This window comes from Ambystoma mexicanum, chromosome 13, assembly GCF_040938575.1.
Source record: "Ambystoma mexicanum isolate Mex_15411 chromosome 13, UKY_AmexF1_1, whole genome shotgun sequence".
NCBI classification, from domain to species: domain Eukaryota; kingdom Metazoa; phylum Chordata; class Amphibia; order Caudata; family Ambystomatidae; genus Ambystoma; species Ambystoma mexicanum.
In genome coordinates, this window is record NC_090938.1 from 319,456,434 (window position 1) to 319,474,818 (window position 18,385).

The following is an 18,385-nucleotide window of genomic DNA, read 5'->3' on the forward strand; positions in this document are numbered from 1 at the left end:
TTCTTACACACCCTAGCAACACTTCCCATAAGTTTTTGAACCAGATTTAAGCAAGACAGTGCATCAGTATAGGCAATACTTAAATGAAAGCTGAGCAAAATGGCATTTCACAAGGTTTAGAAAGGGGAAGCAAAGGGTATTTATAGGATGTAGGTGCATCAACACAAGTCTAGTTGAGAATCAATCTAAAGAAGGCAGGTCTAACAAATGTAGCCAATGTCAGTAGGCCTGTGCCAGAGTCAGTGGTACAGGGCAAGGGCCCAGGAGCAAAATGTTCTTATAGCTGCAGTCAAGTCTTTGGTTAACGATTTTGAAAAGGTGGATGCAGAAGTTGAAAGACAATGTTAAGAGAGAGGGGCGGCCACCCAACAGGTAGGTAAAGGATTTAAAACACCTTTAGTGCTACCGCGAAGAAAGGGCGGCCTGGCAGAACAATGTACTTTTAAAATGAAAAAGTGGCTCCTGCGGTGGCGGTTGTTCCTGGTAGTTCCTGCAGTTTGGGTGATCCGGCAGAGGAAGAGAGGCTCTCGTCGTGGGGGGGATGAAACCAGCCGCGGTGCTGCCCGACGAATAAAAGGTATGCTCCCTTAAATCGCGTCCCGGGTGGACTGGTGCCTGGCTTTCCGGCCTCCGAGTACAGTGTATGGGAGATTCGACCAAGGCAGGTCCGGGAAGGCGATTGGCAAACTGGTTGGCCCCACCAGCTCGAGGGAAGAAGGATCTTGCAGATGAAGATCTTCTCTCGTCGTGTGGAGAAAAGTGGTGAGACGCTGCAGCAGGGCTTCACCGGTGGTTCAGTCGTTGCAGATGTCTTTGGCTTCCCTCCTCTTCGGCTTCTTAGTTCCAGTGGCAACGTCTTGCTCTTCCAGTCCTCAGGACCCTGCTTTTATGCAAAAAGATCCCCATTCATACAGCCTAGCTGTCACTCACACAGTGGAGTGGTCATCTTGGCGGGATACCCTCCTGCCCATCAGGATAGAGTGCGACATGGGTTGCTGAGGCAACCCTGTCCAGGGGTCCTACTCCCCCTCCCACACAATGGATCCCACGACCTGGGTTAGGAGTTTAGAGAAAGACACGAGAAAGAAGTTATATTAAAGTTCTGGCAAATAAAACCTACCGGAGTCAAGTTAATATTAAAATGCACCAGCAGTATGTTAGAAGCTGTCAGAAAAAGTGGTAGCCTCGAACAATGGGAAAATCCCATAGGAAAATATTTGCGGTTGAATATTTATGGTAGTAACCACTGCCACCAGCCAGAAACTTTTGAGAGAGGTTCTGTACGGTACCCTCTCGAAAATGAACATAAGGGAAAAACTATTAACCCTTTCCAGTACCTCCATAGTAAGATGGGTTGTACTGGTTTAGTTCAGAAAAATTTACTAGTAAAGCCAATAGGGACTTTACATGCCCTGGGAGACAGTAGTCAGGCCCAGGGTATGGAGTCTATGTTTGGGGGTCGTTACGACACCCCTGTGTCACTGCACGGACGGTGCTTTGTAAAACATGTGAATAAAGATGGTTCCTATGGGGGGTGAGAAAATCCCATAGACATTAAACTAAAAAATAGCCTAGAAAACACATAGCAGAAATGCCTAAGAGTGGGAAAAAGAGTCACTCTTAGCAGGAAAAAGAAACAAACCCTTCACATCCAGCAAAGCTGCTGGGGGACTCTATAGGTAAGGGAAATTAGCCATAGAATGAGAATTCTCCCTTACAGCCCGGGGGCATCTAGGCGCTGGTTACAGGAGCATGTTGGTTAGTTGATTACTTATATTGCTTATGGTTACAGTTTTGCAAGTATTTACTTTACAGATCTTCGGGTACATTGGCTATGTGTTACAGTCTCTCATGATGCTTAAAGTTACAGAGTTACATAGGTTTAGTAAACATTGAAATACAACATAGGCATACATAATGTATTCAATTCATACAATAATGCATGGCTACATACTGTACCACATTAAACAGTATGGGTGCTAGAGACCGTATTCTCTCCCTTCAGTATTGAATGCATTCAGGTGCCATATTGCGAGGATTCACTCTTCTCTCACTTACTTGCCATTGGCGACTTTGGCCATTCAATTGATCATATTTACTTACAAAATTAATTTGCCAATTCTGAAGAATTAAAAACATTTTTACCTTGTAACATTTGTTCAACAAAAGTAAGATCTTCTGGACATCTGTACTGCTGTAAAAAAAAAGAAGTCTTGAAAGAAGTGGAGCAGTCTATTTTTTTAGTGGAAATATCTGTTATCCCTTGGCAAATTTAAAATGGCCTCACAATCCTTAAAGTTCAGCAATCTAGCTATGATGGGCTAAAGTGGCGGACCGGGCACTGGTCTCCCAGATGGCACCCTGTAAGCCCTTTCCACAATAAATATCTGTGAAAAGTCATTTCGGACAAATCAATTCTGAAGTAACTGTTCTAAGAAGACCTCCAGTTCAGATATTCCTCTGAGAGTGGTTTGAAAGGTCTTCATTATTGGCTGCATTAGTTCTCAATAGCGTACGCATACCAGTTATATCACAGGACATTGTAGAAAACCTATGCTACATTTTAAAGATTCTGTCCCCTGCTGCATCAAATTGCGCACCATGCTGGTCTAGTTTGGCCTTTCCGTTTGGCGAACGTTTTTTCAAGGACCTCATACTTGGATTACTGCTCCCGACTAGTTAATGCTATCCTACATTATTTATTGTATCTATCAGAAACAGCAGCACACTATAGCACAGGTAACAAACGTGTGCCGTGTCTTTAAATCCATACGAGTGAGCGGCTAAAAGGTGCCAGATCAGCTGTTCAGCGGGTCATAAAACTGCGACCCTAACGCCCTTGCAGCGTAAGCCCTGAGGACGAAAGCGCGAGTTGCTCCTGAAGCCCTGAGGACAAAAGGGCGAGGCGCTCCCATTTGGCGAGTTGGCACCAGAACAATCCAGAGAAGGACTTATCGGATAAGTTAAAGCCAAGCTTCATAGAAGACTGGTAAGCAGAGCAACGGAACTATACTAGAGTGGGGGAACTGTTTGAAGACAGAGACTGTTGGGGGTAGCCCCCTTTGATCCTGGAAAACCCACTACCTGTCATTAGTTCTGAGGAGTTAAAACAGTGCACACATTTACTTGGTGTATAGAATTGCTACGTGGCGGAGGTACGGCGTAGGACGACCGGCGGTTGGTTATCCAAGTGTGTGGACGTGTGTGGGGAAAGCTTGCACAAGCGAGTGGTAGAGATCAGGAGATTGCTGTGATTTAGCCCCACTGACCCTGCCTACTAAATCAATCGCAGGGGAGCCACGGAGTAAAATTCACTGAGAAAGAGTGGCTGAGAGGCTGTGTACCTGGAGAACTTATTTTGCTTACAGTGATAATAGCGAAAACACAGCTGAGCAATTTCACAGCAAGAAGGGCAGGCCACAGGCATAATAAATAGCAATGAAACCACGTAGCAATCCACTACAAGAGGACATAAGAGCCTCGGAATGGGAAGAACCGCCTAGGATACAAATAGCATCAGGAGTCCAAGGAAATAGAACAGGCATGGAGAAGGAAGGATCCGATGCTGGGGCAGTAAACCCACAAAAAACACAAACCCAAATACTTGAAGAATCAACATGTATTAACCCGGGAAAAATCCAGGGTCAGAGGAAAACCCAATTCCCATTATAGAAGCATGGAAAAAAGGTCTGGAGTATACTATAACAACAAAAATCCAAAGAAAAATGGAAGATTATTGATTATTTTGGATTGAAAAAAAGAAGTAAAAGTATGAACGAAGAGAATGTGATATTAAACAACCAAAAGGGAAGACCCATGTTGAGAAGGAGAAGGAGAAGTAGAGAGAACATTGAGTCGGAAATCGCTTAACCAGAATGACTCACTGGTGGAGGTGGGAAGATTGGATACGTCAGTCAGAGAAAAAGGCCTAAATAAAACCTTGATGGCAGATGGGATATCCCCAGAGAAAAGTGGAATAGAGGAAGGAAACCCCTATGCCCCTCAGCAAGACATCGGAACTAGAGGATTAGTACAGGCTAATGAGAACTCTCTTTCAGCACTTAGTTATGTTCTCAACTCCTTAGTGTCAGTTTTTGAGCTACTCAGGGGAGAAGTACAATACCAAACGGGCATAATTCTGGAATTAAAAGAAGTGGCCACTCTGGATTCCTCTGTGACAGGATGTAACAATGTTATAAACACCCCTGTTGTCCCTTTGCTGTCAGATATGAGATTGGAAACCACTAAAGTGGGCCTAAATATCTCTGCAATACCACAAAATGCACAGAGGAAAGAGAAAGATTACATTATAAGCATACCCCCGTTACAGAATATAGCGGCACATTTAAAGGAAATGTCAGCAGAAACAAGGAGGAGTAGAGAAGAAAAAGAGGATGGAGAGCTAAACCAACAGTTCGATGATACGCCATTATCTGAATCAGTCCTGGAACAGTTCAAAAGACTGGCAGATATGGAAGAGGGAATACAGGAGGAAGGCTCCCCTGATCAATCTTGCCCTCAAGACCGCCTAATACATAAAGATGACATGTCCATTGTAGAAGTGGAGGAAACTAATTCCTGCCAGTTCTGTGGCAAAAAAAGGGAGAGGAAAAGAGAAGCACAGAGAAAGAGAAGACTTAAAGAAATTGCATTATTGAAAAAGAATTTTAAAAAAACACCTAAATTGAATAAACCAAAGACAAATGCATTTCTGAAAACATTGTCAATGATCCCGTTGGAATCCGGGTTAGATGGAGAAGAGTTGCATTTATCAGCCCCTACAATGAGTAATTTGGGAAAGAATACCCTGGAGAAACAGAAAACAGTGCAGGGGGGACACAACAAGATAATGCACACTCTTCTCCACCTATTAACAAAAAAAGAACGGGTTCCTTAAACCAGAGGGTGGGGCACCAAACAGATGTTCTAGTGAATGGGACCATTGAAGAGAAAGGGAACACACACAAGGTGTTCAAAGAGACTTAATGTGGAATGGATCCAAGATCTCAATTAAATCCAAATCCAATGCAGACATCAGGTGTCAAGTGCTAGTCGGGGCTGTAGGGATACAGAACAGTCCCCGAGTGCAAAGGTTGCCAGCGGGGCAGTGCAGGTGTTCAACTGGCGAGGAGGGGATCTGGGACCGAGATCAGAATGTATCCAGGTAACCAGTGCAGTTTCAGATTGAGATCAGCAGGGGAGAGGAGGAGAGAAAGCATAAGCAAAGAAGAAGGTCTTGAGGTGCTTCCGGACCCGGAGATGGTTCTCCTCAAGTTTCAGAGAGGCCAGGAGGCTGTTACAAAGGGAGGCCCCAGCAGAAGAAAGATCTACCACCAACTCGCTGATTGGAGAAGCAACTTACCCTGAGGGAGTTGGAGGTGGATGAGCAAAGAGCTTGAGAGGGAAGATATTTAGGAAGAGCGAGTTGAAGGCATTGTGGTCCCAGACCCCAGAAGGCCTTGTGGACAATGCAGAGGGTTTTGAACTTAATCCTCACCACCACTGGGAGCCAGTGCAGAGATTTCAGTCCGGAAGAGATACAATCCCTGGGCTTGAGGCCAAGGACAAGTCTCACAGTCCTGTTTTGGATGAGCTGTGGAGAGTAGAGGCAGACAGATTTAGAAAGATGCTGTTACAGTAGGCCAGCCTAGAGAGAACCAGAGTTCTGGAGACACTGAGATTCTGGGGGAAGGAAAGGAAGGGAGTAGTTTCTTACCTGTAACTTCATTTCTCCAGCATTGGCATCTTTCATGGATTCACAGCATGTGAACCCATGAAAGATCCAATGCTGGAGAAAGGAAGAATACCTCTGAGGGGGTACAGTTGGTAGTATGACTTATTAGAGACGTCAGAGATGAGAGGAGAGAAGGAAAGTGTGGATTCGAAGATGACCAAGGTTTTTAGCCTCACAGGTGGGAACAGCAAAAGGGCCAAGGGAGGCGAGCCAGAGAGTGACAGGAAACGAGGGAGCAGGTGTGCCGATGAGGAGAATCCCGGTCTTATTGGCATTAAGGCAGAGATCATTGGCGGCACACCACTCCTGGATAGCAGACAGTCGGAGATGAGAGAAGGAGAAGAAGTGGCGGAAGGGAGCCTGAATGAGTTGAGTGTCATCCGCATAGCACTGAAAGTTGGGACAGAGAGCGGCAATGCAGTGGGCAAGAAGTACAAAGTATTGGTTGAACAGCCAGGGAGAGAGGTTAGACTCCTGGGGAACACCACAGATAGAGATAGAGGAGGGGAAGGACCCAAGTTGGACCTGGGAGGGTCGATCAGAGAGGAAGGAGGTCAGCCAAGTCGGGGCCTGATCGGTGATACCTAGGTTATCACAGAGACGGTTGAGCAGGATGGCATTGTTGACCGTGTCAAAGGCAGAAGAGAGACCAAGTAAGATGAGGACACAGGGGGTGCTGGAGTCTAGGTTGGAGAGCAGGTTGTCACGGATGTTCAAGAGAGCAGTTACCATGCTTCTGGCAGCTCTGAAGCCAGACTGATGTCATGGAGACAACCAACAGATTCAGTGTGAAGATTAAGCTGGGAGATGGCCAGCTTTTCAAGGAGTTTGCCCAGGAAAGGAGTGATGGCGATCGGACGATAGTTAGCTGGGCAGGAAGGGTCGGTAGAGGGTTTCTTAATAACAGGGTGCACAAGGGAGTGCTTCAGGGGAGGAGGGGAAGACTCCAGTGGCGAAGGAGTGGTTGCTGAAATCTGCCAGAGCAGGAGCCATGGTGTCAATGTGATCCTTGATGGTTTTGGAAGAACAGGGGTGAACCTGTTTTGATGAGACTTTCATAGATCAGACTCGTCTAGAAACCTCGTCTGAGGAGAACAGAGGAAAAGGCAGAGAAGGAGGGGTTGCCACATAAGGGACAGAGGAAGAACAGGGGGTAGAGGGAGGAGGGGGAGAGAAACAGAGAGAGGCCAGGATGTACTGAGTTTTAGAGATGAAATGAGAAGCCAGGGCCATGCAGAGGGCCTGGGATGTGACAGGAGAGGTAGAGACTGCAGCAGGACTGGCCAGCCCCTTGCAGATATTAAAGAGTTCGGCCGCATTGGTAGATGCCGCAGAGACACAGGCTTGGATGTGGGCTCTCTTCTTGGTGAGGACAGAGAGCCGGTATTGCCTTTGGAGCAGGTGGCAGGCCAGTTTGTCAGAGGATGTACCGGAAGCACGCCATTTCCTCTCAGCCACCCTGCACATGTGTTTGAGGGTGACGAGGTCTGAGTCATATCAGGAGTTGCACTTGGCTTAGGGCTTCAAGCGGCTCCTCATGACAGGGGCAAGAACATCAAGAGTATCAGATATAGCAGAATGGAGCATGGAAAGGGCTGTGTCAGGGTGTGAGTCAGCCAAGAGGGGGGTGGGGGGTGGGGAGGTGATAAAGCGGTAGCGAAAGCCTCAACTGACGCACGCTTCATGGGTTGGAGACCAGGAGGGAAGAGGAGAGGTCTGTCCACTGCGAGAGGAAGGCAGAGATCTGACCAGCTGGCCGATAGATGATAGCCACAGTAAGGGAATGGCCACAAGTGAGCGAGAGAGAGTCTGCAGATGAGGCATTCGAAAGAGGAGTAGGCCTGCGTAGGAATGACAGAGGAAGGAATCCACGCAGGGAAGATCAGGGCTACACCCCCTCCGGAACAGTTGGATCTGGGAGCGGAGAGGATCTTGTAGCCATCGGGGAGGAGTGTGTCAAAGCTCGTGACAGAGCTGACCGTGAACCATGTCTCAGTCAGACCGAGGACATCGAGGTCAAGTTCCTCCAGGAGGCGGCAGATGTCAGGAGTGTGACAGCAGAGCAAGATTTTAGAGTGGCAATATGGAATAGATTGCCATTCTTGAAAGACTTCCGGGGAGGGGTACAAATGAGAGGTATGCCCTGCAGAGGTGACAATGTAGCCCGAGGGGGGGGCAGAAGAGTAAAGGGGATGGAGGAGACAGCAGGGGGAGGCAAAGAAGCCGTGGAGGGGAGAGAGGGAACAGCAGGAGAAGAAAGGAAGTTGATGAGGCGCGAGAAGTGTCTACCAAAGAGGAGAAGGTTGGATCTAGGGTATGTGACAAATTGAGGGAATTAGTCTGTTCGCCCTAAGGGGGAGCCCCCCATGGGAGGCTAGGGAGGTGAGCCCATTCTGTAATACCTCACAAGGCGAGACCCAACCTTAGGGGACAAGGATTCCGTTCCCGTGAGGAACTCCCTCAAGTGGTCATACTATGGCCTACATAGGGTGTTTTACAATACCAGGTCCTGTAAAATAGACTGGGACGAAAAAACTACAATACCATAAACTGTGAAGTATTAAAAATGGGGCGAAGAAACTCCTAATAGATGTGGTTATAGTATAAGAAAAAACATGTCCATTTAAATAAGCATGGGCAATCCCAGGTAGCTGGGGAGCAGTTGTAAGTGGATCTAGGTCACCTGGCCTAAGTCCTGCCCACCTGGTGCCTTCCTAGTTGCTACTCTTTTCCACCACTTAGCAAGCCCTGCCCACCCGGTGCCTTCCTGCTTGCCGCTCTTTTCCCTACTTAAGGAGCCCTGCAGCCTCTTTTCCTTTGCAGCTGGGGAGCAGGCGTCAGTGGATCTAGGTCACCTGGCCTAAGCCCCGCCCACCTGGTGCCTTCCTGGTTGCCGCTCTTTTTCACCACTTAGCAAGCCCCGCCCACCCGGTGCCTTCCTGCTTGCCGCTCTTTTCCCTACTTAAGGAGCCCTCCAGCCTCTTTTCCTTTGCAGCTGGGGAGCAGGTGTAAGTGGATCTAGGTCACCTGGCCTAAGCACCACACACCTTCTTAGCCCTGCCTCTTGCTTCCTGCTCTTAACTCTTGGACCAAGGGTGTCTCTCCCCCGGGCAGTCAAACAAAAGGGCAATTCTAGTTTGGATCTGTTCAGACCAGGAGGACCCATGGTCCGACCCCCCTGCTAAAACAGCAGGTAAGCATGCACCAACATGTGTTTACACCCTCTGTCCCCACAGGCCATCCCCACCCTCTCTGGTCCCCCTGTGTTGTTCCCTTGTGGTCCCGCCCTTCCCGCACACAGGAGTCTGTCCTGATACATTCTGGTTTCACCACCACCGCCTTGTGGCCAATGCTGGATTTTACTTTTATGGACTTCATTGATTCACGGTGCGTCACCCTTTCTCAACTCTCATGCTGGACGTCCTTTGCATCTTGTACGCATGGTGGCCCTGAATCATGCTGTTCCCATCTTCATCTTGTATCCTGGCTTGCAACATTATTTGTTACTACTGACTTCTGCAATTGTATTCGCTCTCTCCTCTTTCTTCTCCACTCTTTTTGACAGCTTACTCTCTGTTCTCTTCTCGCTTCCCCTCTACATTTTCGCATCTCCTCCACTTCTCCCCTTACTTTCTTCTATGCACTTACTCTATCAGAATTGTCCCTGGACCTAGTATGATAGCAACCTCGTCTGTCGCTCCCACATCCCCTTAGTATTCCCCCACCTCCCTCCAGCACCATCTGAAACGTTGTCAGGCCTAGTACGATAGTCGCTCGTTTTGTTCCTCCCCTCCCTTTCTGCACCCCTCTCCCTCACCTTTTGCTTTTCTCCGGCTCTACCAGAAAGTCGTCAGGCCTAGTACGGTAGTCGCCTGTCTGTTACCATTTCCTTCCCACTCTCCCCCTCCCTTCCTTGTCTATGTCTTAGCTCTTGCACTATCTGAAATGTCGTCAGGCTGAGTACGATAGTTCATTTCATAACCTTACTGTTCATGGGCTGTGAGAATGTCATTGTATTTTCCCTTGTTCCCTCCCTTGCCTTGAAGCGCTTTGAAACACATTGTGTATAGGCGCTATATAAATAAACTATCATATCATATCATTTCACTGAGACGAGTATTTGGATAAATATGCATTCAGAGAGACAAACGAGGCGAGATAGAGAATCACGTATGTCAGCTGGTGAAGGCCCCAAGCTACGTTAACCTTGATGGAGAAGGAAAGCAACCAGCCAGAGAGTTTCAAACTCGCTTAACTTTGCACTACGGTATGCTAGGGTTATGGCAGGACCACATACAGGAATCCCCAGTGGACAGCAGGTCCATGCAGCATTGCTGATACCACCGGCACGAGAAGGCTGCAGGGTGTACGGTCGAGCAACAGAGGACCAGGACCCTGTGAAAAGACCGGAAACTGCAAGGAGAGCGCAAGTAAGAGGAAAATGTGTCTGCGGTCCATGAACCGAAAGAGGGGCTCCAAGGAAGAAGGCTCTGAAGACCTTCCTAACCGTAACGGGAGAACTGGAGGCCTGAGAGGACACAAGGTGATCGTTATAACGTACAGTTAACTCATCCCAGTAGAACGTCTGAAACCAAATTAAACATGAAACATAGGAAGTACAAGTGTTTCACCTTTAGAGAAAGAACTGTTGAGCAGCTAAATCATGAAAGAAGAGAAGAGTGGATAAAATTACCCTGGGAAAAGGGTAAAGAAATTCAACATCCTGTAAAAAAACAATATAAGCTTCAAGAGGAAGCACGATATGGAAAAAAGCTTGGAGGAAGTATGCAATTGAACCACCTAAAGGAAAGCTCAGTTAACTTTCAAGGACACATTCAGAACCACAGACATGAAAACAGAACTAATAAGAGAACCCCAAGAGGGATATTGAAAGAGAAAGCCCTATAACCCAATTACGGAACAGAGTAGTTGAATCCAAGAAGTCACAAGAGACTATTTGCAGATTGCGTAATAAAAAGACTGGTACTAAAAGTACCCTCGGGAGAAGGGAGTCATTCTCCAGAACCAAGTTATTTTTCATAGTGGTAGAGTCAGGAAAAGGGTAGTTTCGGACCGTGCACTTATTCCTTTTGAACATTCATGACGGACAACAAGCATCTTAGTTAATAACATAGGCAGGCACCACCCATAGTGATAGGCAAGGATAGGCTCCTTTTACTTCAATAAAACATTAGAAATGTTAAAAGTGAGTCTGTGTCCTCCTTCTGACTCACCACATGTACCAATCCAAGTTTTGAACTGTAATAGCATCTCCTTGATTTCAAATGTGTTGTTTGGGTCTTCATTGGGAGTGTAGGCACACAGAATTTACGCATCACCGGATATGGTGGTATTCTGTTTTCTTTGCAGACGCTCCTCTTTCCTCATACAAGTTTTTGTTGAAGCCATTCATGGTTTCAGATACTGCCAACTAGCTGTACAGCTTCAGTGAAACACTATTCGATTAACTTCTGGTCCTTGGGAGTATAATTCTGATTGCGCTCCTCGGCGGAAATAGTAGCCTATTGCTGCAATCATAGATAACATTACAAAGCACTACCTTACACCGAGTGTGTATCCATAACTCAAAGATCCCACTCTTAAAAATGACACTACATCAGGATTCGACTTTGGGATCAACACCCAACTGCAGCACATCCAGAGAGCCTATGGCACTCCCCATTCCACAACCAGATCCAAAATCATACAAAGGCACTGGCTGGGGGGAGTGGGGGGCGTGGCTAGAGAGCCACGGGATAGAACGTGTTTCCTTAGGGCGCCTGCTGTGCACATATGCTGAGATCCGTGGACTTCGAAAACTATTGAAAGATGCTACGGTGTGAATATATGGAGAACGTTATGCTTACATGTTTGCAGTGAACCTGAAGCGCGTAACTGGAGTTACGAGCATACCTGCCTAACCTCCGAAATTTTTTCGGAGACTGCGGAATTTTAAGCATTTCTCCGGGTCTCCGGAAAAGTCCCGTGAATCTCAGGAATTCTGAGATTCTTTCCGGGTCCCGTCAAGTGGCCGTGACCCGGAAAAGGCGCTCAATGCGTCCCCAGAGCCCCGTAATAGTGCTTTCAATCCATATCATTGGATTGAAAGCAGCATTATTTCGGAGCGGCGGCGCCTTCAGTTTTCTTACCATTGCATTGAATGAATGTTTTTCAGCGCTATAGTAAGAAAACTGAAGGCGCCGCCGCCGTAATAATAGTGCTTTCAATCCAATGGCATTGATTGAAAGCACTATTATGAAGGCGGCAGCACCTTCAGCCTGCTTCAGTTTTGCTTACTATAGCATTGAATGAATTATTTTCAATGCTATAGTAAGGAAACTGAAGCCTACAACAACCGTGTTTACCTCTTGGGCGTGTGGTATGCTTACGAGCAAAACAAAGTCAGAAGGGTCCCGGGGAGGAAGAAACAAAATGGCGATTGGCCCCAAACAAAGAACAGTGCCCACGAGTCACGGAAAATATTAGAAGCGACTGCACCGTTAATGGGAAGGAGTGCGACTACAGCTGGCAAGGGATGCTACAGCAGCGTGGAAGGTAGCGGGCAAGCTGATCCTCACCGCTCTGATAATCATGCAAACCGCAAGGACAGAATGAGCAGAGCGACAGCCTTTGCCCCAGAAAGAGAGCCGCGCATGAGAAGCGAAAATCACACACCCCTTCATTGTCGGCGGAGACTACCGGGAGACCGCAATACTACTATATGTGCACATCAGCGGGAAGCCCACTCTCACGGCAGATCGAACAGAAAGTAGCTCATCCTAGTATATTATTGCAGTGGATAAAGAAGTGAGCAGAAGAAAACGGAATGGACAGCGAAGGGAACAGTTTGAAGCAGTGAGGCGCAAGACGATCTATGGTGTGAGATGGCTGGGAAGAACAATGGTGAGCTATACGTAGCTTGTGGAACGAAGGACAAGGCTGAGAGGCACATGTACGACATAGCAGGCCTGCAACACAAAGGACAGCTGACTGCTGTGTCCGAAGCAAGAGCATAAGCAACGGTGGCTGTGTGCTTTTATGGACCAAACGCCTATGTGTGCCAGTGATACGAGAAGTAAAGCGTAGTCTTGAATCCCATCAAAGCAGCACCCTTGGAATGAGAGCGGACGGTGCCTCTGAGGTGTAACGGAGAGGAACGAAAAACCATAATCAGCTGAAATAGGCACCCTTACAGGAGCCTGTGGCTCAGCGTGTAATGGTAGAAACGGATGGATGCACTTCCTCGCACAGCAAGGAAATGGTATATACAAGAGGGCACTAGCAAACAATGCGGTACGAACTATCGTGCTGTGCCGTCTATAATAGTAATTATCCACGGAGATGAGAGAGGGGCTGTGGGTGCTAGGAGGTTCTCAGGAAGACTGCACCTGGATGGGGAGCCGGCAGAGTTAAGGGGCCATTAACATTAAGCATTCTTTAAGACACTACGAAGATTGGAGCAAAACTGCGCAGCTCCAGGCCCGAACGAAAAGACACTACAACGCAGTGAAGATTCTACATGGTTCGGGCTGCATGTGGTGCTGGCAGCCCAGACGTGGCAACGAGTACATCCGAACGAATCGACGGGCTCCCGCGCCCGACGAAGGAGGGCCCCTCGGCGGGGGCCCCCCTTAGTGCCGACTGCCTCACGAGGCATGGTGGCTCGAGGATCCATGGGGGAGGAGGGGGTGAGCCACGCATCGCACCCCATGGAGGGGGGTGGAGGGGCAGGTGACGTCATCACCTCGCGCGCCCATTGGGCTTAAATACCCTGGGAAAGGTCGCTGGGTCTCTCTTGCCGGCTCTCGCCTACGTTGCTGTTGTCCTGTTGCTGCCGCGTATATCCTGCGTTGCTGTTCTCCTGCTGCAGTCCGGTGTCGGGCGTTCGAAGTCGTAGCTTCGGAGAAACAGTGCTGCTGATCCGGTTCCTGTCGGGAAGGAAGGAAAGGGAGTGCAGGCGAAGCGAAGGCGAAAGGGTACGTGAAATAATTCCAGTTACAGTTAAATCCTGTATCCCAAGAGGACGATTGCCGATGGCAAGGGCAGTCCGTTTTGTCTGCACGTCTCTCCCTGCGGTGTGGGGGCTTAATATAGAGGGGGCGATTCGGGGGATCATACACGCTGCTCGACGGGAGCAGGAAGGGTACTAGGTTGTGGGGAGGTAGCAACTGGGAGGCACACGCACGGGTGTACAAGATGTGGTTTATGGGCCTGCACGGGCTTAACCGCATGTTATGATCGTCGCAAGAATAGGAATGTGTTTGGGATGCGGCAAGTTGAAAATTTTCGTTGTAGCAATACACAATAATTAAATGCATGGCCAGGGTCGGGAAACAGGAAAAGGGTAGGCCCGTGGGTAGGGGGCACCAGAAACTGTAGCGGGGTTGCATCCTGGGCGTGGTAGTCAGTTGGAAGGAGTTGCGGTGGTTTGTTGGTGGGGACGGGCGGGGTGCATGCGGGAATAGCATCAGCGTGTAGAAAAGGGGAGACGGCACTGTTCAGACTGTAGGCTTCCTGTGCAGCGTAGTAGCCAGGGGTAATTAACAGCTGGTGCAAGGACATGTCGGAGGTCGGATCCACAGCGGTGCGGCGAACTTCAGAAGAGGGCCCAAGAAAGGGAGTAGCAGATGGGAGGAGGCCATTGCAATGGAGGCCTCACATTCCGTGGCGCTCATGGACCCTCCAGGAGAACGCAGGGGGGGGTTGGTTTGCCAAACAGTTTAGAGGACAGACCAGGGCGCCCGAGGGACTTTCGCCATCAATGTGGGTTTCGCCGGTTTTCTTGCAGAAAGTTGAGCTTTTGTAAAAGCAAACATTTAAGGTAGTTAGTTGGTTGAGAGGTGTTAGGTTTTACAGCGAAGGAGTACGGGTAGGTGGGGTTACACGGGTGGTTAGTCGGTGGGGACAGGCGATGGTGATGAACATACACGAGGGATAGGGTCGGGAAGTTGGTTTCGGTGAATTGGTCAAGGTTTAGATAGGAGCGGGGTGTAAAACTATGGGTTCGCGTCGCCACGAAAGCCGGCGGACCAGAGGTTTTGGACTTTCAAGCCTTCCGTTTTAGCGAGCGCTAATAGCATGCCGTACAGGAGTTGGTGGCAACGGCGTCACAGTGGTGGTTGGGCAGGGGGGGGGGTGGAAGGTTTGGTCGACTGCATGGAATTGTGATTTGCTACTGCTTGGGTTGTCGAGTACGATTAACCTATTGGTTGCTTCCTTGAATTTCTTTTACCGATTTGTCGGCAGCATGTATTGTGGGGGTGGGGGGCCGGCGGCCAAGCAGATTTGGGTCTTTTGAGCTTCGGTTTCCGTTACCGCCATCTTACAGCATGAGTGCATGGGGATTTGGAGGGTAAAGGTGATACCGTGACGGCTGTGGGCTGTGTTGGGGGGGTGGGGGGAGGTTGTGGCCCGGAAGGTTTAGAATTTTAACGGGTTGCACGGCAAGGCTTAAGGCGCGCGGGACAACACGACGGCATGGAATTGGTGCGTTAGCCATTGCATTGGCTATGCTAATCACTAATAATTCATTCTTTAGGCGAGGCGACGCGGGTTCGCAGGTCGGCTCGTGCTAGCACGGCTGCTAAAACGTGGGCGCATGGGGATTTCGTTTTGCGTTGCATTGGGTTGTCGATTAATTGTTTTAAAAGGTTAACACCTTTACAGGCTGCCGGCAACGTCGTGTTAAAATTAATGGTGTTGTTTGAGCAAACGGTGTACATGTTAGGAGCGCCAACGCTAACGGTCCCCACCGTCTTTCGCCCAGGGCGGGGGGCGGTGGCCTCAGGCCTCAACAGTGCACTGTCGGGGCAAGTGATGGGCGGCATCACAGATGGTGGGGTGGCTGGGGAGAGCGTTCGCCAGGCAGGGCTGGGTTCGGCCGTGCATTAAGCTAAGCCCACAAGGGCCAGTTTGGAGGAAAGGGAGCGGTTGGGGAGGTGGGTGGGGGCCTTCAAAGGGGGGGAAGCGGCCGCGGCGCCCGGTGCTCAAGGGGGGGGCGGGGCAGTTAGGTCTGGTGGCACATGGCAGGGGGAGCACAGACAAGGCTTACAGGTGACAGAGCTGGGCTAAGGGGTGCAGCGGTAGGTGCCATTAATTTTACCGGAGAGGCACGGGCTTGGGGGGCTGCAGGCTGGTGGGCATGATCGTGCTGGCCCCCTCCGAGTTTTGGAGACATGGGGTTAGCCAGGACGGCCCGGGTATGAGTGCGAGGTATTGCTCGTGGGGGGGGGGGGGAAACGGATTTAGCTGCGATGCGGCGCAGGCAGAAGGGGAGGGCTATGGCGGGCAGGGGGGGGCGAAATCAGCGGAGGCACAATATTGGGAACATGACCGGCCGGGGTGCCATAGGTGGACGGTCCTGCAAGGGCGAACAAAGTAGATGAACGAGAGAGGGGGAGCCATATTTGGCCCTCCAGGTGCATCAGGAAGGCTTTAAAGGACAGAGAGGGTAATGGAGTGCTCGCATTGGCTACTGGTGGCCAACACTGCCCACCCCGACCGTCCATTCAAGACCCCTGTAATAATAATGCAATGCACCCCTTGGTTTCCCTTAGCTCATGCATTTTCTCCCATCTCCCAGGACGAGCCAGGTATTCAATCGACATCACCGATTCGTCGGAAGGATGTTGCACGGGGAGCTGGGGGCAATGGCTACACTATGGTGGCTGCGTCGGGTTAGGACAGGTTAGGGCACGCAGGTCAGTAACCAACTCCCAAGGGGGTTTTTGAGGCCGACAGTTGCTCTCTGTATGTGATTTCCTTAGGTGTGCGGTTGCTGGTTCTCAGGCCAGGCTCGTAGATGGGGTCGTATTCAGATTTCGCTATGCCGGGTTTAATTTGCTTAAGATTCTGGTTTGTAATTAACACCGTTTACAGTTTGCTGGCAGTGCTATGGAAAATTCGATTTGGGTGCTGGGTAGATAAGTGGTGCTAGAGTTTATTGTTGCAATACCACTTTCGGTTGTAAGGTTTAAGGCAGGTGTCACCCCCATGCCCCAGTTATTCATTTTGCATACCCCGCGACAATATAAGCACGGCAATGAATATGGACAGCAAGCAGGTTTACCTGTTGCAGTGCGCGCCAGCACTTCAAATTCACAAGAAGGCGGAAGCCGCGACAGGCGCGCAATGCAAGGAGCCCCTGCAATATATACAGGCGCTGGGTAGAACACAGATGGCCATTGGACACAAGAAAGGGGAGTCAGTAACGCGGCACGTTGGTTAATAATGCAATGAGGGTCACCTGGAACCGTAACACTAAAAGGAATGGTGCAAAGGGTAAACGGTCACACTGAAATTACGCTTTATTGCAATTAGGCCGAAGGGTATCGGGTCTTACAGCACCATGGCATCGCACATCCACCCAACCCTCATCTATCCTGCTCGGTGTGGCCCCGGTATGCTAACTGGTGCAGCTGGCCAATTAGTTATGGCGTTATGAAACTCGCCTGGAAAGGATGTTGCGTTCCATTTGCATTCTCGCTTAATGCGGTAATGCACTTTATGGCTGCGGGGTGGGCGGGACAGTACTTTTGATCTGTTTGCCTTATCGCGTTGCATGCAATATGGAAGGAAGGCAGCACGAGTATGGTCGCGGGCAGGAGCGGCTAAGGTTCTAGTGTGCGCAGGGGAGCATTGGCCTATAAGGAACTATGGAGATTCCCCGGCGGGCCTCGGTACCCTGGGGCTCTTGGGTGTAAATTCTGAATTTGCCCATAGAAAATGCTATGGGCTGGCAGAAATGTCATATGTGGCCCACTTTGACGCGATTTGGGGGGGGGGGGGGGTTACGCTGGAGGATCTCCAGAAAGGGATTGGTGGGATAACGTAAGGGATACTAGGTGAGTGACGGCCAAAAAGCAAAGTTTTAACACCCATTCAAACACATCTCGGGGGGTGATGAGGAAAACGGGGGTTGATAATTTGCACGGCCATTGTTGGAACACGAGAAGAAGAGGTGGAGTAGGGGCGTCAAAGCGGTTGCAATGCCTCTTGGCAATGGCGGCACGGGGGACGGGGAGTTTTTCCTTCCGGGTGGGCGCCATAGAAGGCATTGGTTGCTGGCACGGGTGGTAAACATACGTGCTCAGATAATAGGGCAGTTGATATGTCCAAATAAGATGGTGCAAGCTTGGCAACGGTGGAAGTGGGGGCACAAGGTAATGCTTGGTCGGGCCGGGTTGGGGAAGTCCGAGGGGGGGGTTTGAGAAATCAGGGCTATGGGAGAGCTGCCCTGGGCCGGTAGAGCCGGAAGTAGAAAAGGGCAACTTACCTCTCACAAGCTATTTAAAGTTTTTCCAGATGGGTCGGCTGGGCACCTATGTTAAGGCAGCCTGCCCCGCAAAGAAGGTTGTTGAACCTATACCTCCAGGGGTAGGTGAGAGGTGGCCGACAGCACCAGTGAGGCCACCGGGATGCTCTGCTTTAACCGTTAGAGCAATTTCAGGAATGTTTTCAGATGGGTTAACCTGCGTACCACTGGGACCACAGGTCCCAGAATGCAACTGGTTCAATGCTAGGCTGGTAAGGAACGGCCTAAGCGGGTTTAAGTTCGGGGGTGTCTACCTGCTGTGGCTAGATTGGGGCAGTCGCTGGATGGGTCAATTTTCACGGCAGGCCCGATAAGACGGGACGGCGGGGGCGCTCGGT

At 49.7% G+C, this 18,385-nt stretch overlaps 1 protein-coding gene and 1 long non-coding RNA gene across 5 annotated transcripts in view; one reads left to right on the plus strand and one right to left on the minus strand.

The window, feature by feature from the left end:
* The window catches only part of LOC138521176 (ubiquitin carboxyl-terminal hydrolase CYLD-like), a 2,059,174-nt gene that overhangs the window by 1,767,135 nt on the left and 273,654 nt on the right, over positions 1-18,385 (minus strand). The window lies entirely within an intron of this gene.
* LOC138521178 (uncharacterized) overlaps positions 13,452-18,385 on the plus strand; it is a 139,758-nt gene continuing 134,824 nt past the window's right edge. The window contains exon 1 of the long non-coding RNA XR_011282960.1: positions 13,452-13,710. This is a non-coding gene — a long non-coding RNA (uncharacterized lncRNA). The remainder of the gene's footprint in view (positions 13,711-18,385) is intronic.